At 50.7% G+C, this 27,943-nt stretch overlaps 1 protein-coding gene across 11 annotated transcripts in view; it reads right to left on the reverse strand.

The window, feature by feature from the left end:
• Positions 1-27,943, reverse strand: part of FHOD3 (formin homology 2 domain containing 3) — a 483,564-nt gene that overhangs the window by 447,415 nt on the left and 8,206 nt on the right. The window lies entirely within an intron of this gene.

The following is a 27,943-nucleotide window of genomic DNA, read 5'->3' on the forward strand; positions in this document are numbered from 1 at the left end:
AACATGCCAAGCACACTCCTACCTCAGGACCCTTGCACCTGCTGTTCTCACTGCCTGGAATGTTGGCCAGCCTTCCCGCCATGAGGCTTACTCCCCCTTTTCTTCCAGGACTCTGCTCTCATGCCCCTTCTGTAAGAGTCTTTCCTTCACTACTGCAAATAGAACAGCATCCCTGTCTCCCTCCATCACTTGCTCTACTCTTCATACCCCTTACCACCTGACAGACACCTTCTGTCTCTCCCACGCACCCCAGAATGCTACTCCATGAGGTCAGAAACTTTGCCCTGGCCACCATCCTACCCCCGGTGCCCAGCACATGGTGGCCACTCAGACGTTAACAATAACTGATGGCCGGCGCCGCGGCTCAACAGGCTAATCCTCTGCCTAGCGGCACTGGCACCCCAGGTTCTAGTCCCGGTCGGGGCGCCGGATTCTGTCCTGATTGTTCCTCTTCCAGTCCAGCTCCCTGCTGTGGCCCGGGAGTGCAGTGGAGGATGGCCCAAGTGCTTGGGCCCTGCACCCGCATGGGAGACCAGGAGAAGCATCTGGCTCCTGCCTTCGGATCAGTGCAGTGCGCCGGCCGCAGCGCACTGGCCATGGCAGCCATTGGAGGGTGAACCAACGGCAAAGGAAGACCTTTCTCTCTGTCTCCCTCTCTCACTGTCCACTCTGCCTGTCAAAAATAAAAAAAATAAAATAAAATAAAACAATAACTGAATGGATGAAGTGGGAAGTTTCCAAAAGTCATTGATGCCATAAACAGGGCTCTGCCAGCACCTCAATGGATTTTCTTTACCTTGGCTGAATATGGTTGTTAAAAATGGAAATAAAGGTGATGCCCTCAACTGTTTCAGCATTACTGGGGAAACTCACAGGCACTGGGGGAATCAGGAAACACCCAAGCTTCCTTGGAGAGCCTCCTGGGCTGCTTCCCAAATTAGCAAGGAGATCTCCCATTTCAGAGAATGGTCATGATACCACGAAAAGCAACTGATTTTGTGCCTATTTTTGGCTGGTGGGAAGATAACAGGTCTCTGCAAGGGCAAAACTCTTGAATCACTGGATTTCAAACACCAGAGCCAAGATCCAGAAGCACGCAGGCAAGCGGGGCTGTGCACCTGCTCCTGCTGCCTCTCTTTGCTAAGCCTGTGACATTCTTTTGACTTTTTCACATATCCAATAGTTCAGGATTATTTTCTCAAGGAATAAAACAATATGCAGTCCTTTACTGGTTTGAAATACATGGGAAAGGTCTGGACCATTGAACCACATTGTCTGTTACATCAGTGAACGGAATTTTCAACTCCAACTCAATACCTATGAGGAGCAACACTAATTAAGAACCAAGACCAAATGCTTTCATGACAACTTTTTTGAGAAGTAGACTTTAAACTTAGCTAATTAGACTGAAAGCAAGCAGGATGTAAAGAGAAACTTTGACTTTGAAGTTGATCTAATTTTTTAACTTGCACAGAAACACATTTTTTAATTGACACATAAATTACATAGGGGTAGAGTGTGGCATATAATGTGGAATAATGTGTAAAGATTACATCAGGGTAATGAGCATATCCATCACCTTAAGTATTTATCATTTTTCCTGTTAGAAACAGTCCAAATCCTCTCACTAGCTCTCTTGAATACATAATTAACCAAAGCCTCCCTACTGTGCTGAAGAACAGTACAAGTTGCCTCTCCTTGAGGCAGGCATTTGGTGCAACAGTTAAGTCGCTGCCTGGCATGCCCACATTCCAAGTGTCTGGTTCGATTCCCAGCTACTTCAATTCTGATTCAGCTCCTGCTAATACGCATCCCGGAAAGCAGCGGGAGATGGAGCAGGCACTTCGGTTCCTATCACCCATGCAGGAGACCTGGATGTGAGTTCTGGGCTCTTGGCTTCAGTCTGGCCCCACCCTAGCTGTTTGCAAGCATTTGGAGAGCAAAGCAGCAGATGGAAGATCTCTCTCACAGTCTGTCTTTCTCTCTGCCTTTCAAATAAAATGAAAATAAATTTATAAAATAAGTTATTCCTCCTCCTCAATCACTCTCCCCACCATGCCTCCCAGCCCTTTTCAGCCACTGGTAACCACTCTTCTACTCTCTACTTCTACAAGATCACGTTTTCCCATCTTCTACGTGTAAGTGGAAACACAAGGCATTTGTCTTTCTGTGCCTTACTTCACTTAATATCAGACCCCCTAGGACTCTCCATGCTGTCACAAATGACAGGACTTCATCACCCCCAATGCACATAGATGGCGCATTTTCTTTATCCACTCCTCTACTGATGGGCACCTGGGTTGATTCTGTTTCTCAGCTGCGTAACCAGTGCGGCAAATGTCTCTCTGACAGACGGATTTCCTTTCCCTCCAACACCTGCCCAGTAGTGAGACTGCTGGACCACACACAGCTGTATTGTTAGGTTTGGATGGAACCTCCGTGCTGTTGTCCACAGTGGCTGTACCAATGTACATTCCCACTAACAGTGCACCCTTGCTCTACCTCCTCACCAGCGCTGCTTACTTCTTGTTTCCAAAGTCAGCCTCATAATGTGACTGCAAGCACATTGGAATTTTTCTGATCCCGTAAACCTAAGTGTTTCTCGTTGCCCCTCTCCTCGACCTCCCCACTGCCGAGATGAGGCCAGACTGCAAGCCTGGTATGTGCAGAAGACTCTTTTTACTGTGACGTGACCACCTGGGCTGACTGTTGAGTGATCCCTCCCAGTACCTCGGCTCAGATAAACGACCCCGGGACGAGGCCGCCCTGGCGTACAGGAACACTGCAGCTTTACTCAATGATGTTTTATTTCCCTGAATACCACTTCTAAAACACGTCTTTTCATTCAGCTTCCAAAAAGGGAATTCCTGCCTGCTTAGTGCCTGCTGTACTGCCCACTGGGTCTGGGATCGAGTCTGAGCATCTGTGTCTCAGTCTACAAAATAGTCATTTACAGCTGTCCTTTGGATAAATGTCCTTCTGTCTTTTTCATCTGTGGGCGTGGACTCCCGAGCAAGAATTCTGAGTCATTACAGTAGACTAAGAAAAGAGGAGTGGGGAGACAGGAAAAAAGAGAGGAGAAGGCGTCTTGGGTTTCCGCCCGCCAGGCCACGGGGCTCTGCACGCCCCCAGCGCCATCGCTTGGGGATAAAGCAGAGTTCATGGGGCTTGAGGTGTCAGATGGGGAGAAAGAACTGCAGAAACAGCCATTTCTGGCCTGGCGTTGACAGCAGGTTAGCGCCGGCCTGCAATACCAGCATCCCATATTGGGGTGCCAGTTCAAGTCCCAGCTATTCCGCTTCCAATCCAGCAACCAGCTAATGAGCCTGGGAAGGAAGCAAATGATGGACCAAGTGCTGAGGCCCCCTGCCACCCTTGTGGGAGACCTGGATGGACTTCCTGGCTCCTGGCTCCTGGCTCCTGGCTCCTGGCTTCAGCCTGACCCAGACCTGGCCGTTGTGGTCATTTGGGGAGCAAATCATATATGTATACATATATGCTGGACGTCTACTAAATTATGGAACTGCTGAGCCTTACAGCATGTGTATGTTGTGCTTCATAGCTGCCACAGAGCTTTGAAAAGTGGGTGAGTGTTCCTATCATTCCACATGCTTGTCAACCCTTGGTGTTATGCTCTATTTAGTTTGAAAGTCAGAGTTATTGAAGGAGGGAGAGATACACACAGAGAAAGGGAGATCCTCTATCTGCTGGTTCACTCCCCAGTTGGCCACAATGGCCAGCACTGGGCCAGGCTGAAGCCAGGAGCCAGGGGCTTCATCCAGATCCCCCCATAGATGTCAGGGGCCCAAGCACTCAAGCCATCTTCCATTGCTCTTCCCGGGCCACCAGCAGGGAGCTTTTTCCACTACACCACAACGCCAGCCTCCATGCTATTAAATTTTAACCATTCTGGTGGGGAGCAGACATATCACTATGGCTTTCCTGTGATGAACAACACTTATTGACCCTTTGGGTATCAGGCTGAACGGAGGGCCTGTTCACGTCTTTCCCCATCATCCTACTTGCCTGTCTGCCTTTTCCTGCATTTCGGAGGAAGAGCTCCTTCTACACTGAATATGTGTCCTTTGTTAAACATCTACACAGACAGACAGACAGCACATAAATAGCTTCTCTCTTTTGTGATTCACCTTCACTTTTAACATGATCTTTTTTTTTTTTTTTTTTTTGACAGGCAGAGTGGACAGTGAGAGAGAGAGACAGAGAGAAAGGTCTTCCTTTGCCGTTGGTTCACCCTCCAATGGCCGCCGTGGTCAGCGCACCGCGCTAATCCGATGGTAGGAGGCAGGTGCTTCTCCTGGTCTCCCATGGGGTGCAGGGCCCAAGCACTTGGGCCATCCTCCACTGCACTCCCTGGCCACAGCAGAGAGCTGGCCTGAAAGAGGGGCAACCGGGACAGAATCCAGCGCTCCGACCGGGACTAGAATCCGGTGTGCCGGAGCCACAAGGTGGAGGATTAGCCTAGTGAGCCGTGGCGCCGGCTAACATGATCTTTTGACAAACACAAAATCTTAATTTTAATGTACTTCAAATTTTTCATCTATTACTTTACAGCTAGTGCTTCTGTGCCTGGTTTGCAAATCTTTGCCTACCCAAAGTTGTCAATATATTTTTCCTTGTTATCTTCCAGAACGCAAGGTGCAGGTTGAAATTCATTTATTTCCATGCATAAGTGACCTAGCACCACTGAATGAAAGGACCAGCGGATTCCCTCTCCAGCACAGCACTGCCTCTCCATCACCATCGCGTGGCAGCTTTCAGGACTCTATGCTGTCCCCATGGCCAGTTTCTCCATCCTTGCACCCACGTCACAAGGTCTTCTTACTGCAACTTTAATGCAGCCTATGCTACTTATGAACCAACAAAGTCCTCCAAGGGAAAATCAGCAGGAGAATACTGGGCTACCCAAGTTAATTTTCCTTTTTTTTCCAGAGTATTGACCCCACAAGTGCTGGCTGCTTAAATGTCTTCAGAGACAGGGAGGCCCAGTCCACCATAAACTAGTAAGAAGCCAAAGCTTTTTGTTTGTTATCATTTTTTTAAAGATTATTTTTTATTTATTTGAAAGGCAGAGTTACAGAGAGAGACAGAGATAGAAGTCTTCTATCCACTGGTTCATTTCCCAAATAGACGCAACAGCCAGAGCTGAGCCTATCCAAAGCCAGGAGCCCAGAGCTTCTTCCAGGTCTCCCATGTGGTTGCAGGAGCCTAAGGACTTGGGCCATCCTCCACTGCTTCCCCAGGGGCATTAGCAGGGAGCTGGATCAGAAGTGGAACAGTTGGGACTCAAACCAGTGCCCATATGGGATGCCAGCACTGCAGGCTGGGGCTTTAACCCACTGCAAAACAGCGCCGGCCCCTGTTATTGGTTTTATGAAGGTATAATTTATATGCAACTAAATGCATGGGTTTTAACCGTGCAGTCTGAGGAATTCTGACAAAGGTATACACCTACAGGACCCCACCTCCGGGAGGACACAGATTGTTTCCATCATCCCAAATGTCCCATGTACTCCTTAGTCCTTTCCTTTTTGATGACAAAGGAAACTTTTCCAACTTCTCTTCCTTTGTGGCACGAAAGATCACCTGCTTGGCTTTTCTGGTTGTCATTGTCTAAAACAGGGACCGGCCGACCACGACCAAGCCCACCTTGCCCATGCATTCCAGCTCCTACACCACAATGGCTACAGCTGAGTGAAAACAGTTACTGCCTGGCCCTTTACAAAAGTCTGCTAACCTCCGTTCTTTTTCTTTTTTCTGTTTCTTCTTTATTTTTTTATTTACTGAATGCATTTTTACATAGATACAACTTTAGAAATACAGTGGTTCTTTCCCTCATGCCCTCCACCCTGCTCCCATCCCATCTCCCATTCCCTCTCCCATCTCCTTCTTCATTATGGATCATTTTTAGTATGACTTTATATACAGAGGATCAACTCTATGCTAATCATAGATTTCAACAATTTGCCCCCACACCCACACACAACTATAGAGTATAGTTTGGGGAGAGAATTTGCAGTCGATTCTCATATTGCAATTTAATAGACACAGAGTTCTTACCTGGGGAGCAGGTCACAGTGACTGCTGTTCCCTTAATAATTAACACTCTTTTTTTTATGACGTCAGTGATCATCTGAGGCTCTTATCATGGACTGCCAGGGCTATGGAGGCCGTTTGTGACCATAGACTCCATCGGTATTTGGACACGGCCATAAGCAAACAGGATGTTGTTCTCCTCTCCCTTCAGAGAAGATTGTCTCCTTTTTTTTTTTTTTTTTTTTTTTTTTTTTTTGACAGGCAGAGTTAGTGAGAGACAGAGACAGAGAGAAAGGTCTTCCTTTTCTGTTGGTTCACCCTCCAATGGCCGCTATGGCTGGTGCTGCGCTGATCCAAAGCCAGGAGCCAGGTGCTTCCTCCTGGTCTCCCATGCAGGTGCAGGAGCTCAAGGACTTGGGCCATCCTCCACTGCCTTCCTGGGCCACAGCAGAGAGCTGGACTGGAAGAGGAGCAACCGGGACTAGAACCCAGCGCCCATATGGGATGCCAGCGCCGCAGGCAGGTTAACCAAGTGAGCCATGGCATCGGCCCCGAGTGTCTCCTTCTTTGATGACACTTCCTTTTCTCTGAGGTCTCACAGAGATCCTCCGTGTATAACCTCTGTTCTAGAATCAGCAATACCAACCTAGACTATGGAACTAGAAACCAAAGTTTTCTGGAAGAGAGTGGGTGCCACTTCCAGAAGTTATTTCACGCATCCCAACCCTTCCTTCCGTGACGTATCCAGTTGGGAACACATGAGATCACCAGACGGCGGCCCTCTGTTCCTGCCAGTGACCTGCCCTGATACCGGAGAAGGGCATTTTAGGGAGAGCCTCAGAGACAGGACAGCAGCACGTGAAAGATTAATTATATCTGAGGTGGGACTGATCTTTATAGATTTAATCTTTGGGTACTTTCTAAAACACATAGCAGAACAGTTAGGACTAGGATAGAGAACTCATTAAAACAAAAAATGCAATACTATAACGCTGAGGCAAAGGCAGCCAAGAGCAAGGAGTTCCCCTCTTCCAGGGCGGGGGTTGGGGGGAGGAGGCCCAAGAGCATTAATGTCGTCGACAGGGAGGGGGCACTGTCAGATGTGCAGAGCTATCCCTGGGCAGTGAGGAGGAGGCTCACTCGTGCCAGGGTCAGCAGAGCAGCCTCTGTGGGGGTGACAGCACCCAGCCCAGCCCCTGAAAGTGGTTGGAGGTGGGCACATCGAGCTAGGCTGAGACGGAAGACAGGCTGTACTCAGCTTGTGGAGGGTGATGAATGTCAAACTGAGAAGATCAAGTTTCTCAGGATTTTAGCCACATGAGCGAGAACGCTATGGCTTAAATGCGTCTCCCCAGGTTCATGTGTTGGCAAATTGACCCCCAGTGTGGCAGCGTTGCGGGTGGGGTCTGTAAGAGGCAACCAGGCCTCGAGAGCTGTGCCTTACGAATACATGGATGCCATCTCCTTCAGGGGAGTGGGTTCCTGATTAAAGGAGGAACTGAATCCCACTGCCCTCTCCTCTCCCTTCCCCCTCACATGTAGGTCCTCTCCAGACCTCCCCAGCCTCCAGAGCCAAGAGCCAAGGCATCTCTGGTCTTCATAAATGACCCGGTCTCTGGATTCCTGCTACAGCTGCACGCGACAGACTGCAACACAAAGCCAAGGTCTTCTCCAGAGACCGCCACCACTCCCGACTTCCTGTGGTCAGGTGGGCCCCAGGGCAGAGGAGCTGCCCCGCTGCTGGCCTGGGAATCTGCTTCCCAGTCACACACGCCACTGTCTCTGCTCCCTCCTAACCCTGTGCCTTGCAACGCGAGCAGACACCGGTAGCAGACGTCTCCAGAGAGTGTTCTGAGGGTGCTAAGTTGATTTCTCCCCAGATGCTTTTACTCTCACTCATCTGAGACACCACCCAGGACCACAGCTGCCAGATCCTTCCGGATCAGGGCTAACTGCCAAATACTCACTGTGTGTGTCAGCTCCCTGCATCTTTACTGGGCCCATTTCTCAGTTTGCTTGAAAGCCCCAGACCTCCTATCCAGGTGGCTGAGCGCAAATTGGCCAAACCCTGGATACCAACAGCCCTCACCCCCAGCCTCCCACACCCCTTCCACTTCTAAGCCTCTAACTTACTCCGCCTTTCCTGCCCACCTGAACCCACCTCTTTTTTTAAGATTTACTTCAGTTATTTGAAAGGCAGTTACAGAGAGATCGATCTTCCATCTGCTGGCTCACTCTCTATCTTTGCTTCAGCGTTATAGTATTGCATTTTTTGTTTTAATGAGTTCTCTATCCTAGTCCTAACAGTTCTGCTATGTGTTTTAGAAAGTGTCCAAAGATGGCCGGCGCCACGGCTCACTAGGCTAATCCTCTGCCTTGTGGCGCCGGGACACCAGGTTCTAGTCCCGGTCGGGGCGCCGGATTCTGTCCCAGTTGCCCCTGTTCCAGACCAGCTCCCTGCTGTGGCCAGGGAGTGCAGTGGAGGATGGCCCAAGTGCTTGGGCCCTGCACCCCACGGGAGACCAGGAGAAGTACCTGGCTCCTGCCATCAGATCAGCGCGGTGTGCTAGCCGCAGCGCGCCGGCCGCAGCGGCCATTGGAGGGTGAACCAACGGCAAAGGAAGACCTTTCTCTCTGTCTCTCTCTCACTGTCCACTCTGCCTGTCAAAAAAATAAAATAATAAAAAAAAAAGTGTCCAAAGATTTCATCTGTAAAGATTTATCAGCTACAATGGCTGCAGCTGGGCCAGGCTGAAGCCAGGAGCTCCATCCAGATCTCCCACATCTGTGGCAGGGGTCCAAGGACTTGGGCCATCCTTGGCTGCTTTCCCAGGCTCATTAGCAGGAAGCTCGATCAGAAGTGGAGCAGCCAGGACTCGAACCTGCGCCCATATGGGATGCCAGCACTGCACCATGACACAGGCCCTAAACCTACCTCTTCTTTGCAGACCTGAAGACATGCTACCTCCTTCCTGAAGCAACCCCGACTACAGAGGTCTGACTCCCACAGAGAAACAGAGGCCCCGACCAGGGGACCCCAGCTCTAAGACAGCACAAGGGAAGGAAGCTGCAGGACAGCCCCCCTTCTGAGAAGCTGAGCTCTGGGTCACGGCTCCCAGAAGAGCGTTATGTAAGGCTGGCCGCCCCTCTCAGGAGGGGCACTGGCATCCCTACTTCACAGATGCAGAAACTGGAGCTCAGAGAGCCCGGAAGCATCCATGGCGCCCAAAGCCTGGGTGCTCGGAGCCTTATTAAGCTGCACTGAACAGGAAGCCAGAGGAGCAGCCATGGGGGCGCTCAAGCAGCCTGCGGGGAGTGGAGGGAGGCAGCACCCGGAGCCCCACCTGGCCCTCAACAGGCAGCAGGAAGTGTCCACAGAATGAACCAGTGAGTGAACCACTGCCGGAGCTGTTAAGAGGTGAGGATGAGCCAGCCAGGAGGGGATGCAGGATGGGAACTGGCAGAAGCCAGGGCAAGCCAGCCTAAAGCAGCCAGGAACGTGAGGCTCCAAGGCAGTGTGGCTGCTGAGGCATAAAACAGGAGGCTAAGAATGGGCAGAGCCGAGACTGGGCAGAAAGGACACTCACAGTCTTCCCTCCGTCCTGATTTCTGTCGCCGTCCTGGGAGACGCCACCCTCCCACAACGACCCCGGGCCTGAGACAGACCCTGCTGTCCCTCGGGTATCCCAGCTGGAGGTGTCTGAGACCCCACAGCAGCACCTGCAGCTCCACGCCTGCTACAGTTTGCACAGGCTCTGGCTCCCCAAACACACATGGACGTTTAAGCCCCAAAGTCTTATGTTAATGGTTAATGAATTAATGTTAATGGCTGACGGATTAGGGGGAGGCTTGATCCAACGAAGGGGTCTGAAGATGGAGCCCTCTGGAAGTGGCCGGACTGCATCAGGTTGCTAGGACACAGTCCCATGAGCTCACCACGGTGGTCTTATAAGGCGAGACCACGGCAGGGCGGAAGCAGAGCGTGCTCCCTGTGCCTGCACTCCCTGGCTCGCCGTGGGGTGGTTCCTCCACATGCATCCACCGCTGCCACCTCCATCAGACACCAGACTGATGGAGCCCCTGATCCTGGACTGAGCCTCCAAACTTAAGCCCAAACAACCTTCTTCCCTTGCAAGTGGCTCCTCAAGAAAGTTAACTAATACGACACGCTTCCTGGTGGTCACAGGAAATGGCGAGAGTTGACACATGTAACAGACAATAAGACAACTCCCATCGGGAGAGCCTGGAGGGAGCGCCAGGTCTCTAGCTTCATCTCCTGGCAACAGCCAGTCCCAGCTGATGCAGCCAACTGGGGAGCGAACCAGCAGGTGGAAGATATTCTCTCTCTCTCTCTGCCTTTCAAATAAAAAAAAAATAACAACATTTTTAAAACCCAACTCCTCCCCTCCACAGAAGGGAAGCTGCCCCTCCCTACACAGTCAGCACTTGGATCACGGCTGCCGTGGACAGCACCTCACACAAAGGGCTGCCAGCCCTGCTCACTGCTCCCAGGCACTGGGCATCCCCGACCAGCCACCTGTGAACACCCCAAAAGGCGGTCTGCTACTTCCTTACCCTCACATTCCCTGCACCAGCCCAGGACCTGGCATTTGGTGGATAATCATTAACTATTTGATTTAAGCTGAGGGGAAGGCAACAGTTTTTTTTTTATTATTATTATTAATTTATTTATTTGAAAGGCAAAGTTACAGAGAGGGAGAGGAGCAGAGAGTTTCCATCCACTAGTTCAAATGGCTGTAACAGCCAGGCTGGGAAGCCAGGAACCAAGAGCTTCAACAGGGTCTCCCACATGGATGCATCTTCGGCTGCTTTCCCAGGCCTTTAGCAGGGAGCTGGATTGGAAGTGGAGCAGCCAGGACTCAAACCAGCACCCATATGGGATGCCGGCGCTGCAAGACGACAGCTTAACTGCTGTGCCACAGTGCTGGCAGCCAACAGTTTCATATACTCCAAACGTGTGATGCATAGACATGAAGATTCGCAGCAATCCCATTCTCAGAAAGCCCTGAGCCAGGACAGGAAAAAAAAAAAAATGGAGAGGTCATTCCACAGCCCCATTACCCAGAAGTCATGGAGGCTGCGTCATGTCCTGAGGAGGACCAGGTCCTTCCACCACCCTGTCTCCACCCACAAGGGGGAGGCACCTACTTCAGGAGATACCTGACCACCTTCATACATAAGAGGGAGCACTGGGCTCAGTCATGCCCAGGACAGCAGGGATGTGCTCAGGCCTCATCAGTGCAAACGTCAGAGTGATACCACAGCCCACTGCGCACCTGGAGAGACACAACCACCGTTACCACAAAGGGTCGTGCAGAACCACAGTCAGAAACAGTTCTGTGAGAGGGAGAGACAGAGAGAAAGGTCTTCCCTCTGCTGGTTCACTCCTCTAATGGCCAGAACTGGACCAATCCGAAGCCAGGACCCAGGAGCTTTTTCCGGGTCTCTCACGTAGGTGCAGGGACCCAAGGACTTGGGCCACCTTCTACTGTTTTCCCAAGTCATAGCAGAAAGTTGGATCGGAAGAGGAGCAGCTGGGACTAGAACTGGCACCCATATGGGATGCCAGTGCCACAGGCGGAGGATTAACCTACTGCGCCACAGTGCTGGCCCCTCTGTGTTCTTCTTAGGAGTCTCTGTAAATGGGAGTGACTGCCAGTTCTTCTTATGAAACAATGCAGAAACCTCACCGGGAAATCCCAAGAGCCAGAAGGCAGGACTCTGGAAGTAAGGTCCAGCTTTCTCATCTTGCAGATGAAGAAACTGAGGTAGAGGCATTGGGAACAGTCACCTGACCAAACGCCATCAACCTGCTCTCTGGTTTGATCCACTGCCTCTCTTGCAGCTCTCCCGTGGGGCACAGAAGCCCCATGAAGACCAGAAATTTTTGCCAGTTTTGCTCACTGCTGTTTCTCCAACACTTAAAGGAGTCAGGCGCATAGCAGGTGCTCAGCAAACATTGCTGAGTGAACACACACGAGTAACACAGCTAGCAGGATTGCCAGATCAGGAAGGACGTGCTTTGAAGATGTCGCACTGCTTCTCACCACACCGCCAGCTACTCCTCCCGGGAAAACCAGGAGCCCGCGCCTGAACAGTGCTGCGGAAACGCAGGGCCCCGGGGTGGGGTAGAGGAGCTCGCCTCCTCCCACTCCATCCGAACACTGATTCCTCTGAGCCTTGCATGAACTTACAGGAACCGGTGGAAACACTGCGCGATGTGGCACAGTAGGTAGGATGCTGCCCGTCATGTCAGAGTGCCTGAGTTCAAATCCCCACTCCAATTCCAATCCAGCTTCCTGCTACGGAACACCCCAACAGGCAGTAGATGATGACTCAAAGTATTGGTCCCCTGTCACCCATGGGGGAGACCTGGACTGAGTTCCTGGCTTCTGGCTTCCATCAAGCCCAGTCTTGGCTGTTGCAGGCATTTAGGGAGTGAACCAGCAGATAAGAGATCTCTGTCTATCTATCTCTCTGTGTATCATAATGCCTTTTGAATAAAAAGAAAAAAAAAATGGCTTTAGAGCACAACTTACTGACACCTAAGGCCCTTAACCAAAGATGACTGATCAATATGACCAAAACCCACTTTGGAATGCATACAGCTTCACAAGGCCAAAGAGCCACGGGATTTTTAGCCGCAGTGACTCATGCGACAGGATTCGCGCAATCCCCACGTTGCTGGTGAACCACGGACATTCAGCAGGGCAGGACGGAGGGGCTCCAGGTTTCCCCCTGCCTGCCCCGGGAGGCTTCAGAAGCAAAGCAGATTCCAGTGTGCAGGGGGCAAAGCCTGTCTTTGCCAGCACGCAGGTTCTTCCTGCTTTGGCAAACTCTAGTCCTCAGACACTCCCCAGTGTAATGAAATTTAAACTGTTTAGGCTCTGCAACACCACACGTGCTAACTAACGGAGCTGGCGTGTTCTGCTTTACAGCCCCGGCGGCCCAGGAACTTTCCTTTAATGAGAGCAATGGCTCTCCAAGAGAGCTGGGCAAGAAAAGAGGCTTAGACATCAGAGCCCTGAGACACAAAGAAACCTCCGGCCTGGGACGCGGCCCCTCCCTCCCCTTCCTGCTCCTCGGCCAGCCGAGGATTAGCTCTGGCCTTGCTCAGCGTGCTTGGGGTGTGCAGCAGCAGCAGTGACCGGCACACAGCTGCGCCTCCAGGTCCAGCAGGTCCCAGCACTCAGAGCAGTTCACCACGGGGAAGACGCCCACAGGACAACAAAATCGTGTTGTCAAAACTCAGGGCCAGGGACAGGCGTTGTGGCGCCGTGGGTTATGCCCCACATGGGACACCCACATCTCATATCAGAGTGCTGCTTTGAGTCCTGCCTCTGCTTCCCACCCAGGTTCCTGCTAATACACACTCTGGGAGGCAGCAGATGACGGCTCAAGTGATAGAGACAGGAGACGGACAGGATTCTTACCACAGACACGTAGAGGGACAAGGGGCCCCAGATACGAATGACACAGTCACAAGAATCACCAGGCAAGGTCACAGCAGCCAAAGGCCCTGACCACCTTTCACCCTGACCCTATCCACTTCCCCACACTGGGCCTCTGAGCGCTCTCCAAGAACACTTCAGTTTCACCTCCTGGGCATTTCTATGCAAAAGAGTGGTTCTGGCAGCTGGTTCCCGAGTGGCTCACAGGTTTTCACCTTATTAACATGGATCGCCACTGATCAGGGAAAGTTTCTCACTTAAAAGTATCTAAAAAGCCCTAGACACTACCTCTTCTCAGCCACACCTTCACTCTCACTTTCTCTTTCACTTAATAAACTTCTTTCGTGTCACTCACACTTCCTTGTCCCTGTGCAGAATCCTTTGTGGTCACAAGACAAAGAACCCAGTCGTGAATAAGAGCTGTAACACAAAAGAGCTGTGACGTTTCTTAAACTTTGGTGGAAAGAAAAATCTGCAACACAAGGACATGGGTTCCTGCCACCCATGTGGGAGCCCTGGATGGAGTTCCTGGCTTCTGCTGGCTTCAGCCTGGCCCGGGCTTGGCTGTTGCGGCCATTTGGGGAGCAAAGCAGTAGATGGAAGACCTCTCTCTCTATGTCTACCTTTCTCTGTAACTCTTTCAAATAAATAAAATAAATCTTAAAAAAATAAAAAAGAAAGAAAGAAAGAAAGGCAGAGTAGAAATGGAGCCAAAAGATGGGCACTTTCTGGGGCAGATGTGTGTTACAGCACTTAAGACACCAGTCTGAACACCCGTGTTGCACACTGGAGTGCCTGGGTTTGATTTCTGGCTCTGCTCCCAGTTCCAGCTTCCTGCTAAGGCAGAGCCCGGGAGGCAGCAGAGACAGCTCAAGTAGCTGGGTCAGACCCATGTGTTAAGAAGAACCACATGTCAAGATGCTACATGGAGGGCCAGCGCCACGGCTCAATAGGCTAATCCTCTGCCTTGCGGCACTGGCACCCCAGGTTCTAGTCCCGGTTGCTCCTCTTCCAGTCCAGCTCTCTGCTGTGGCCCAGTAAGGCAGTGGAGGATGGCCCAAGTCCTTGGGCCCTGCACCCGCATGGGAGACCAGGAGGAAGCACCTGGCTCCTGGCTTCGGATCAGCATGGTGCACCGGCCGCAGTGAGCCAGCCGCAGCGGCCATTGGAGGGTGAACCAATGGAAAAGGAAGACTTACTTTCTCTCTCTCTCTCTCTCTCTCTCTCTCACTGTCCACTCTGCCTGTCATTAAAAAAAAAAAAAAAAGTAGCTGGGTCCCCGCCAACCACATAAGAGACATAGATTGAGTTCTGAGCTCTTGCCTTTGTCCTGGCCCAGCCCCAACCATTGAAGGCACTGGTGGGGGGGGGGGGGTGATGAACCAGAGATGGGAGCACACACTCTCTTCCCTCGCCCCCCCCAACACCCAAATTAATAGATAAACACATATATTTTAAAAGATGGGCTCTAATTTTGCATTTCAGGCAGATCCCTGGCCTGGGGGTTTCACACAGCCAATCATGCATGGAATCTGCGAGAGACCCTGACTACAGGGAGCTCCACTGAAGGCCGCCCAGGGGCCTTGGCAACCTCAGGACCCCAGGTTTTCTCTCTCTAAAGAGAAGCTGCTGTGGTCTGGATCTGCCTTGAGGGTTCATGTGCTGAAAGTTCAGTCTCCAGGGCAGACCTGCGAGGCAGTGGCACCTTTAAGAGGTAGAGCCTGGAGGGAGGTGTTCAGATGTTTTCAGACCAGCCCTCCAGATCAAAACAGTTTCTCCTGGAGCCCTGGCTGGTTCCTGCACTTGTTACCAAAGAACAAGCTGGACCCCTGAATCTCCCTGGCTTCCTGGCTCACCATGTGGTTTCTTCTGCGTGCACTTCCTCCATGGTGATGCCATGGCCAGGGGGCCCTCACCAGACACCACACAGATGTGGATGCTGCATATTGTTGGACTTGCACCCTTCAAAATTAGGAGCTGAATATGCCTCCTTTCTTAAAAACACTGCCCTCAGGCATATTGTTATAACACCAAAAAAAATGAACCGATGCAAAAGACATCACTTATTCAAAAACCAGACCTCTGATATTCCAGCCTATGAACTTCTTAAATCTTTTTAATTCTGCAGTGTGCTGTCATCATGGTTCAGCAAGTTAAGCTACTACCTGCAACACCAGCATCCTATATCAAAGTGCTGATTCAAGTCCTGGCCTCTCCGCCTCTGGTCCACCTTCCTGCTAGTGCACCTGGGAAAGCAGCAGAATCTCCCTGGGTCCCTGCTATTCACATGGGAGGCCTGGATGGAGTTCCAGGCTCCTGGCTTCAGCCTGGCCCAGCCCCAACCACTGCAGCCATTTGGGGAGTAAACCAGCAAATGCAAGACTTTCTCTCTCTCTCTCTCTCTCTCTCTCTCTCTCTCTCTCTCTCTCTTTCAAAATAAACACAATAAAAAAGAATAGTTTTCCCCCTCCCATAGTTCCCCCAGCTTTCCTCTCTCCAGCTGTCTTCTCTGATGTGACACAAAGAAGCAGCCACACCCCTTTGGCCACTATCCCTGCTCCTATACACTCCACCTCATTTGCAGTGACCACTGGGCAACTCTCCACTTCAACACAGACCCATGTTGCATGGTGGTTCATTTGTTTACAGGATTTTTGCCAAATGACAGAGGTTCTGGCGATCTATGCTCTGTAGAGTTCCAGAGGCAGGTTCCCCACGTGCTGCCATAGCTGTTTCCCTGTGCCAAGCTGTGGAACGAGGGTACTGAATGAGCGCTGGCTGTCATCAGGGCTCAAGTGGACACCAGGACTCCCTCTCATGATTAACCAGCAACATGGCCTTGGAGGCTTAAGAATTAACAACAGTCAGAAAACTACATGCAACAATTTCTAAGTGAATGGTTCTCTCTGTGGGCAATGTTTTCAAAAGGATTTATACTCTGAATTCCAAAGACTTATATATGAACTCTTCTGACAAAGGAAATTTGCCTAACAAAGAACATACAGGCAATTCACTGTCCAAAAGCAATCCCACCTCTAGGTATTTACCATAAAAAATGAAAATTGAGAATCACACAAAAAATTCTACACAAATGTTCACAGCAGCTTTATTTATAGTCACCAAAACCCAGCAACATCCAAATGTCCTTCAACAAGTGAATGGATAAAGAATGGCCAGGGAGCACCACTCAGCTATAAAAAGGCCAGTGAGAGACACAGCCACTGGACAGATCTCCAAGGGGCCAGGAGGAACAAAGAGGCTGGTCTCAAAAGATTACACACTCCCCTACCTTACATCTTACACAAAAATCCACTCAAAATGGATTAAAGACCTAAATCTATGACCTGATACTATCAAATAACTAGAGAACATTGGGGAAACTCTGCAAGACATTGGCATAGGCAAAGACTTCTTGGGAAAGACCCTAGAAGCACAAGCATCAAAACTGAAATTGACAAATGGAATTACATCAAGCTGAGAAGCTTCTGTAGTGTCAAAAAAAAAAAAAAACTCAGCAAAATGAAGAGGCAACTGACAGACTGGGAAAAAATATTTGCAAACTATACAACTGATAAAGAGTTAACATCCAGAATGAACTCAAGAAATCCAACAACCACAAAACAAACAATCCAGTTTAGAAATGGGCAAAGGACTTGAACAGACATTTTTCAAGAGAGGAAATTCAAATGGCCAACAGACACATAAAAAAATGCTCAGGTCACTAGCGATTAGGGAGATGCAAATCAAAACCACAATGAGGTTTCACCTCACTCCAGTTAGAATGGCTTTCATACAGAAATCAACAAACAACATAATGCTGGCAAGGATGTGCAGAAAAAGATATCCTAATCCACTGTTGGTAGAAATGTAAACTGGTACAGCCACTGTGGAAGACAGCACAGAGATACCTCAGAAATCTGAATGTAGACCTACCATATGATCCAGCCATCTCATGCCTGGGAATTTACCCAAACCAAAAGAAATCAACATATGAAAAAGTTATCTGTACCCCTATGTTCACCGCAACTCAATTCACAATAACTAAGATATGGAATCAACCCAGATGTCCATCAACTGGACATTTTTATTGACTTATTATCTGTAACTCCACCTTTCAAATAATCTTTTTTAAAAGATTTATTTATTTATTTGAAAATAAGAGTTACACAGAGAGACAAAAAGAGGTCTTCCATCCACTTGTTCATTCCCCAGTTACCCACAATGGCTGGAGCCATACTGATCCAAAGCCAGGAGCCAGGAGTCTCCTCCAGGTCTCCCACGTGGGTGCAAGGGCCCAAGGACTTGGGCCATCTTCTACTCCTTTCCCAGGCCATAGCAGAGAGCTGCATCAGAAGTGAAGCAGTCAGGACCTGAACCGGTACCCACATGGGATGCTGACACCATAGGTGGCGGCTTTACCCGCTATGCCACAGTGCCGGCCACCAATAAATAAATCTTTGGGGAAAAAAAAAAAAGTGATGCAAGGCTGGCGCCGCGGCTCACTAGGCTAATCCTCCGCCTTGCGGCGCCGGCACACCGGGTTCTAGTCCTGGTCAGGGCGCCAGATTCTGTCCCGGTTGCCCCTCTTCCAGGCCAGCTCTCTGCTGTGGCCAGGGAGTGCAGTGGAGGATGGCCCAAGTGCTTGGGCCCTGCACCCCATGGGAGACCAGGATAAGTACCTGGCTCCTGCCATCGGATCAGTGCGGTGCGCCGGCCGCAGCGCACCAGCCGTGGTGGCCATTGGAGGGTGAACCAACGGCAAAAAGGAAGACCTTTCTCTCTCTCTCTCTCTCTCACTGTCCACTCTGCCTGTTAAAAAAATAAAAAATAAAAATAAATAAAAAAAGTGATGCAAGGGACTATTTCAGCTTTCAGAAATTATTCTCTATCTGAGTAGTGGAAGTTATAAGGACTGATGCATGTGTTTAGCTCAGAGGACCTTATACTGAAAATATAAATGAATTTTACCATATATAATTTTTTAAGTTCACAAATTCTTTAAAACAGTAATATCTAATTGTCTTGCTCTTGATTGAAAGCCAGCCTTGCTGTTTCACCTCTAACCAGTGAAGTTCAGTGAGCATGGTGGTTGGAGAAGGTGATGCAGTATCCACCTTGCCCTCTCTCTCCAGAGCCCTGAGCTGCTGGGTAGGAAATCCAGCTACCCAAAAGCCACCACGCTCAAGACCTTGTGGAAGGACCACAAAGAGACAAAGGAAAACCTGTGGAGCTCCCAGCCCCTTGCGCTTCCCAGTCCAGATGCCACACTTGGGACTGCAGAAGCTTTTGAGATGATCCCAGTTCAGCTATGATCTGGCTGCACCCTCATGAGAGCCCTTGAGCCATGACCAACAGCAAACTGCTCCCAAATTCCTGGTCCAAGGAAACCAAGAGGGCTACTAAAACTTACCTGTCTGAGGGTACCCTAATTTTTTAACTAACCCCCGCGTGACTGACACTTTCTCAAATACCATCGTGTTTCTAATTCATTCCATGAAGACTGCATATGGAACAGACAGAGAAGTAAGTAAACTCCAAGAAGCAGCAGAATCAACAGCATGTGGGGACTGGGGGGTGGGGAGGAGGGCTGGAGCTAGGGAGAGATTCTGGGCTTGGCAACTGGCTGGATGGTGATGCTCCTCTCCAAGGCAATGTGGGTCTGCAGGAAGCTAAGAGGATCTGAACTGAACCCAGTATGCATTGAACATCCCTGGACATCAAGAGAAGCTATCCAGAGGCAGATGACACTTGGCCTCAGGGCCAAGACTGACAGCTGGGCCAGGAGGTCATCAGAAAGTCCCCAAAGTCACTCAGGAAAGGAGGTTTTGACAGAGTCCCAAGGAAGGCCAACATCCTTCCTTGTCAGGAAGGAGGGAGCAGACAGAGTGAGAGGCAGCAGGTGAATACCGCACCGTGCAACTGAGAGCAGCAAGCATTCCTTGGAGGGAACAAACCACGAGATTAACTAAGAAAATGAGAGAGAAGCATCTACTGGACTTAAAGACAAGCTCCTTCCCAAGAGCAGTCTCATTGCCAAGGTGGGGATGGGAGCAGGGAGGAAACGGGAGGGACAGTGGAGCGCGGACAAGGACTGAGAGCCTGAGGGATGCACAAGAAAGACCAGACCTGGGACCAACGAGGTAGAATCTTCTGGAAGACAGAGGCTCCAGCCCATCTAAACACTACCAGAAGGCTCCCAGGGGAAAGGAGATGGCAAAGACACGGGCAGCACTGGGGTGCAGGGTGGATGGGGAGGACAGGTGTGACAGCAGAGTCGTGGAGGAGAGCAGACGGGGCTGGGAACAGGAGCCCAGATACAGCCCTGGGGAGCTCGGTTTGGAGGCCACAAATGCCTCTGTGGAACCCGATGACCAGGTCCTTCGTCTATGTTGTCCACAACAGCCCCATGAGGGAGATGCCACCATCCAAAGGTTTTAGGAGGAGGACTATGGAAGGGGCAGCTGGGCCACAGCAGGAGCCCCGGCCTGACAGGCATGGGGTCCCCCTCCATGTTGCCCACACTGGGCTACTCTCCCAGGTCTACACAGTAGACGCCAAGCAGACACCCCACAAACGAGTGTGAAAGGAAGGAAGAGGAGAAGGAAAGGGTCACAGCCTAAGCCAACGGCAGCAGCTAATACCTGGATAATCAGCTCACTGGGGATTAGCGGGGTGCCCTGCCCTCTCCGCACAGGGCCATCCTGACGCTCGTCCCTGTCCCTCTCCCCCTTCCCACACCCTCTCTGAGGGTGGCTTTTCAGTGGCTGCCTGTTTGCTCATCTCCTTTGTTCTTTTCCCCATCTCTCCCTCATCTTCTCAGTGTAATCCTTCTCTTCCCATCTTTCTATTTCTCTCTCCTCTCTTCTTTCTGCATTCCATTTCTATGACATGCACTGGAGGTAGCTTGTGAAACGGTTTTGTGCTAGCGGGTGGCAGCCCCAGGCCAGCCCCAGCCCCGCCACCCAAACCCAGGCACCACCTCCCCACGGGCAGCTGTCCATGCCCACTCACAGTCATCAGGCCTCAGGCTCAGCCTGACTCGCAGTGCCTGCCTGGGCCTCACCTGCACAGAGCACCCTCACCTTCCATCACCTACCCAAACCCGCCCTCTCTCTGTAGCAGTCTTTGGGACCACAAACTCCAAGAGGATTTTTTCCCCAAGTCTGACACCTCTATAGCCCTCACGGCTTATATTGCATTTTTTTTTTTAAGATTTATTTGCTCTTTGAAAAGCAGAGCCACAGAGAGACAGAGAGAGAGAGAGACAGAGAGAGATTCTATTACTGGTTCACTTTACAAATGGCCACAATAGCTGGAGTTTGGCCAAGGCCAGGACAAACAAGGAGCCCAGAACTCCAGATCCCCCACATGGGTGGCAGGGGCCCAAGGACTTGCACCATCTTCCACTGCTTTCCAAGGTGCATTAGCAGGGAGCTGGATCAGAAGCAGAGCAGCTGGGACTCGAACTAGAGCTCATGTGTGGGGTGCTGGTGTTGTGGGAACCATCTTAGCCCACTGTACCACAACGCTGACCCATATACTGCATTTTGACATGAGTCCTAGGCTGCTTTCACTTTTTACTACATTGATGACATTTCCCAGCCAATCATAATGAAAATTAGAAAGAGCTAATCTTCACACCCTGGGATCTGTATCACTGATGGAAGTGAAGCTTCCCACTTGGTCCTACTCCTCAGTACACATAAAACTTATCAACCCCTTACACACAATGTCCTGTGAACTGGGGCTGGCATTGTGGCACCACAGGTAAAGCCACTGCCTGGGATGCTGCCACCCCATATGGGTGCCAGCTAGAGTCCCAGCTGCTCCACTTCCAATCCAGCTCCCTGCTAATTTCCCAGGAAAGCAGCAGCAGATGCCCAAGTGTTTGGACCATTGCCAGTCACCTGGGAGAGGTGGATGAAGTTCCTGGCTCCTGACTTAGGCCTGTTGTGGTCATCTGGGGAGTGAATCAGAGGATGGAAGATCTCTCTCTCTCTCTCTCTCTCCTCTCTCTCTCTCTCTTCCTCTCTCACTCTCTCTCCCTTTCTCCCTCCTTCCATGTTTTTTCTGTAACTCTTACTTTCAAAATAAATAAATAAATATTTTTTAAAAAAAGACCTATGGATTCTGTGTACAGCCTCCTGACTGTGATCACCTACACACTTCCCTACATGTCCACGGGCATTCCTAGGGTCATCTCCAGCACACAGAGACAAGAAGCCCTCGCTAGAGAGACAGGTGTGATGGGCGAAAACTGTGTGCTAAGTTCCAGTCTTGCCACCCTCTGGGGGGCTGTCACCATGCACCAGTCATGAACCAACCTGGTTTCAGTTTTCTCATCTTAGAGATGGGGGCCTGAATGTCCCATCTCACCCCCTTTTGGGATTGTGTGAGTATCGGCACAGCTAATCTACATCCCAGCGCCTTGCAAAAGGCACAGATACACCATGGTTAGTACTGGCACATTCAGCGATGAATCACTGTCCACAAAAATGCATCCAGTTCTGGGAACAGAAAACCACTCAGAGCCTTGACTATTGTTCTGGACAGGGCTGCCCAACAGCTCCCCTCTCCCTGCTCCTCGGCACAATGCTGCTGAGTGCAGGAGGCCCCCAGGACCACCGGAAAAGACTGGGTGATCCTCCACCTCAGGGCACTGGTGCCAGGACACTGGCCACACTGCCACTGCCGGGACCTGGCGACTTGAGGAAGGGGCAGTCAGAAGCAGCCTGAGCACCCCTGCCGGCTGACACCACCATCTGCTGGAAGAAGGGGTAACACATCCCTCTTAGGCGGCTACCATCACCTGAAATCAAATCCTACCCGGAGCCTCCATGGTTGGCCAAAGGCAGAATTTCCATGTGTGGAAGGAAGGGAAGCTGCACTCTGGCCACCGTCCCTGCCTCCCCAGATTCTCTAATCACAGCCACTGCAGCCACAGCAGCCACACTTCACACAAGCTCACAGCTCTCCTTGCCCTCTCTGTAGCTTAGCGTACGCAGGAACACACGGCAGAGCTTTGCAAAGTTATCTGGCAGTCCAATGTTTCCAGGAACTTTTGCAAAGACCCTCACATTTAAACACAGACTGCACTTTTCCCATTCAGAACTCCCAGATATTCAAAAGGTAACTGTCAGGTAGATTATGAACTCTGAGATGGAAGGTGAGGCATGCTGCACTTACTGCTGGTGGGGCCTGACACCTCGTGCAGGGCCTCAGCCAGAGCCCTGGGCGGGATCTCAGGCTGTGCACAAGGCACAGCCCCAGTAGGTCTGGGGAGGGCCAGGATTTTTGCCCTTTAAAGAAGGGGGAAGCAGGGGCGGGCACTTGGAGCAGTGGTTAAGACACCGGTTGGGACACCCATTTCCCGTACTGGAGTGCCTGGGTTAGAGTCCTGCCTCTGCTTCCAATCTAGCTTTCTGCAAATGCATACCCTCAGAGGCAGCAAGTTCAAGTACTTGGGTCCCTGTCACCCACATGGGTGACGCACACCAAGTTCTAGGCTCCTGGCTTCCACCAGGCCTGGTCCCAGCTGTTGCTGGCATTTGTGGAGTGAACCAGTGTGTGGAAGATCTCTCTGCCTCTGTTTCTCTCTTCCTCTCCCTCTTTCTCTCTCTCCTCTCCTCTCTCTCCCTCCCCCTTTTTCTATCTATCCATATCATTACCACTCTATCTCTGTCTCCCTGCCTTTCAAATAAAATGAAAATACATGAAAATGTTAATGAAGGAAGGGAGAGATGATAGGATATACACACAATATTGGTGTTTTAACAGTCAGCTCTGAACACCATCCAGTAGTATTCCCAGAATTCAAGTGTCACTCTCAACAGTGACACCAGTCGCATGCAAAAGGAAGCTCTCTGCGAGCCCTACACTGGTTAGAGACCAACTTTTCTACCTCCTCCAGCACTTAAAATGAGGTCAATTGTTCCCATCCAAGATGAACCCTTACCCTTCAACTCAGCAGTGAAACACCCAGCATTGCATCTTCAGGAGATAATTAGATATGAGCACAAAGATTTATTTTTCTGCAAGCTTATATATTACAGCAGTGTCTGTTTCTTTTTCATTGCAACCACCTAAACACCCAGTGGCTCATTCACACACGCATGCATCTGACGAATGTTTTGTAAGTACCAAGCATGGGACAATTAAACACTGAAGAAGCCAGAGGCACTTTCCCTCGTGGCACCTGGGAGCAATGCATGGATCATGGTGCATGCGTGGACTGGATTACCAGACTGTTGTTAAAGGTTACATGCTCTGAGAACACTGAAGGACTTGGAAAAGTATTCAGATATTGCATTCCATTTTAATATGCACAGGTATTAAAATTCAGGAAAGACACAAAAGGCTGGAGATTGACTGCCTCGGGCGGTGAGTAAAGGAACTTGTATCTATCCAAATTCATACCCATGCTCCTCTCCTGAAGGGACCACATGGTGTGTTACATAAGACAGAATCTTGGCCTCTCAGACATCCCCTCACGGAGCCTGGCTTTGTCAGGGTACCTGGAATGTCACCCTGATTGTACACGCAGAGCTTAAATTCACAGCTACACAGACCTGCAGTGTGAAGATGCTGTAGGGCACAAGGCACGCACACATGAATAAACACACTGAGGGGCTGGTGTGGTGGTGCAGCAGTTAAGGCACTGTCTGCAGTGCCAGCAAACCAGAGCGCCTGTTCAAGTCCCAGCTGCTCCACTTCCAGTTCCACTCCCTGTTAACGTGGCTGGGAAAGCAGCAGATGATGGCCCAAATGCTTGGGCCCCTGCCACCCTTGTGGGAGACCAGGATGGAGTTCCTGGCTCCTAGCTTCAACCTGGCCCAGCTCTGACTATTGAAGCCATTTGCAGAGTAAACCAGGAGATGGAAGACCTCTCTCTGCACTTTCTCTCTCTCTCTCTCTCTCACTCTGCCTTTCAAATAAACAAATAAATCTTTAAAAAAAATGCATGGATTTGATTAATAAAAACAGTCCCTGTTCCTCAGATGTCACATGGAAAGAAACAGCCAGTTTTTTACTCTTGCCATCACAAGGGAGGAGTTAGGACTAATACAAGCCCCTGAAGGGGGCTGCAGCCCACAGGGCACAGGTCACTCCCTTGGCAATGCCATGGGCATGGTTCTTCTGTTGTATCCATCCTATTTCCACCATCTTGGGCACAGCTCTCCAATTAACTGTCCACACTCACCTCCACCTCCACTGCCATCTGAGAGGAGCTGAGGCTGCCCCTATCCAAGTGCACATTCGGAGGACCGCTCTTCTGCCAGGGTTACGAGTGGGAAAGCTGCAGTGGGAAGGGGCTCTGCTCTGAGGTTTTGCAGGAGGGCTGTCCGTGTGGGGACAGCATGGCTGTGGAGGCCGCTATTCCTCCCCACCGACGCTGAAGTATGATCGCTCACTTTGCTCGCTCCACAAAGATTGAGCCTACAACCTTTCTCTCTGTCTCTCTCTCACTATCCACTCTGCCTGTCAAAAAAAAAAAAAAAAAAAAAGGCTGGCGCCACGGCTCATTAGGCTAATCCTCCACCTTTCAGGGCCGGCACACCGGGTTCTAGTCCCGGTCAGGGCGCCAGATTCTGTCCCGGTTGCCCCTCTTCCAGGCCAGCTCTCTGCTGTAGCCAGGGAGTGCAGTGGAGGATGGCCCAAGTGCTTGGGCCCTGCACCCCATGGGAGACCAGGAGAAGCACCTGGCCCCTACCATCGGATCAGCGCAGTGCGCCGGCCACAGCGCGCCAGCTGTGGCGGCCATTGGAGGTGTGGGAAGCAGGGCCCGGCTCCCACAACATGGCACTGAGAGGGAGTAAACAAGTTCTACACAGCGGCTTCGGCTGTTTCATCAATTTGACTAATGAGTTGCAGGAGCTGACCCAACCTCTGATTGGAAGAAAGCCGCGTGCTCAGCACGCGGGCAGTGGAGCACGGATTGGTGGAGGAGGACTATAAAAGGGGACTCAACAGCACTTTCTGGGACAACTGCTGTCTCCAGGCTGGTGGAAAGTTCGCTGGGGAGCTCGTTATTTTGTTCTTCTCTTTACTTGTGCTTGCTTTACTGTAGAAAAAAAACGGAATAACAGCGTCCGGTCCAGTGCCACTCCTCCGCTCGCGGAGGAGCGACAGGAGGGTGAACCAACGGCAAAAGAAAGACCTTTCTCTCTGTCTCTCTCTCTCACTATCCACTCTACCTGTCAAAAAAAAAAAAATTGAGCCTACATGCATTGCGTACCCGGCACCCTTCTAGGCTCTGGGACTGCACCAATAGACAGAGCACCAAAACAGAACACATGGGAACCGCTCTGCCCTCCCGGAGCAGCAGAGCGGCCACTCTTGGACTTCGGAATTTGCCCTGAATGACGGGGGCCTGCAGGAAATGCAGAGCAGAAGCGTAGCATGGTCTGACCCGCAGTTTTCAAGCATCTCCTTCCTCTGCAGCTGATCACACAAGCCTGTGGCACAGGCGTTCCTTCACATTAAAATCCACTCGAATGGACCACATGTGTTTCTCTCCACACCTGTCCTCTTCTCCGATCACTGGCTACATCCCAGGCAAGGAGGAAGCCTCAACCCCACCAAACACACTGTAAATGACAATAAGAAAGTACAGTGTTGTGGACAGGCACTGGGAGGCCGGTATCCCAAATCAGAGAGTCTGGGGGCAAATCCCACCTCTGCTCCTAATCCAGCTTCCTGCTAATGTGCAGTCCAGGAGGCAGCAGGAGATGGTTCAAGCACTTGGGTCCCCACCACCTATGTGAGATACCCAAAGTTCCCGGCTCTTGGCTTCTAACTGGCCCAGTGGATAGAAGATCTCTCTCTCTCTCTTTCTCCCTCTCTCTGTCTAATAAATAAAATAAACTTTTTTTTAAATTTTTTGACAGGCAGAGTGGACAGTGAAAGAGAGAGAGAGAGAGAGAGAGAGAGAGAGAGAGAGAGAAAGAGAAAGGTCTTCCTTTGGCCGTTGGTTCACCCTCCAGTGGCTGCCATGGCTGGCGCGCTGCAGCCGGCGCATCGCACTGATCCGAAGCCAGGAGCCAGGTGCTTCTCCTGGTCTCCCATGGGGTGCAGGGCCCAAGCACCTGGGCCATCCTCCACTGCCCTCCTGGGCCACAGCAGAGAGCTGGCCTGGAAGAAGGGCAACCGGGACAGAATCCGGTGCCCCAACCGGGACTAGAACCTGGTGTGCCGGCACCGCAAGGCGGAGGATTAGCCTATTGAGCCGCGGCGCCGGCTAAAATAAACTTTTTAAAACAATGAACATTACAAAAATACACAGATAGGCACTGCAGTAGGCTCTCAAGCCCATGGAGGTGACATGGCACAGAGGGCATGAAAGAGCATGCTCCAAGCCCCACCCGGCCCCTCTGACTCAGCACCTCGCCCTCTCCCATCTTCCATCAGCTGCCCCCCTGGGGTGGGATCCAGCGCCCATTACCTTGCAAGCAACACGTGGCTGCCATGACGAAATAAGAAGACCACAGCAGCAATGATGCCCAAAAAGACAGCTCTGCCTAACTGCTGGCAAAGACTGAAGGCAAGGTTTACACAGTGTACTCCTAGCAACACAAAGGCACTACAAAAGTGCATGGAAAATGGAATTAAAAGGCAAGTTTAGGAGCAGGTATTTAACTTTCACCCCACATTGGAGTGCCTGGATCACATTCCTGGCTGTGGCTCTTGGCTCCAGCTTCCTGCTAATGCAGACCCTGGGAGGCAACAGGTGATGGCCCCAGTTAATGGGTCTGTGCCAACTACATGGGAGACATGGATGGAGCTCTCAGGATGGCAGGGATCTGAGGAGTGAACTAGCAGATGGGAGCTCTCTCCTTCTGCCTCTCTCTATATATATTTAATTAATCCAATACTGCTTATGTGATACGAACTGCAATTGGTATAAACTTCTTGAGTCAAAACTCTGGCCAGGGAACAGCTGGAGCTCTGTGACAGAGTCTGGTTTAACCAAGGCTCTCGTCCCCATTTTCTCTTCCAAGCACCCAGCTCTGAGTCTCCAGCCTGCTTTAAACATGTCAGGGCCTCACCACTCAAGCAAGGAGCATCTGCCCATCAACTCATTTGCTCAAAACCCCAAGCCATCCTTTGGATTTGATGAACGAGTCACAAGATGCCTCGGGGACAGGCATCTGGTATCGTGGTTTAGCTGTTGGTCGGGATACCCACATCCCATAGTGGAATGCCTGGGTTTCAGTGCATTGGGCAGTGATGGGAGACACTTTCTCTCTCTCTCATAAGTAAACAAGATGTTTTTAAAAGAAGAAGAGAAGGAAGTTGCTTCCATTCTGTTCTTTTCTGTAAACCAAAAGCATTGGTTTTGTCACAAAAACTCCTGATTAAAGCCCCAGCATTTCATTCCCAGCTATAAAAATCAGTTTATTAACAACAAAGAAGTTTCC

This window comes from Oryctolagus cuniculus, chromosome 10, assembly GCF_051225735.1.
Source record: "Oryctolagus cuniculus isolate XC-2025 breed Fujian yellow rabbit chromosome 10, ASM5122573v1, whole genome shotgun sequence".
NCBI classification, from domain to species: domain Eukaryota; kingdom Metazoa; phylum Chordata; class Mammalia; order Lagomorpha; family Leporidae; genus Oryctolagus; species Oryctolagus cuniculus.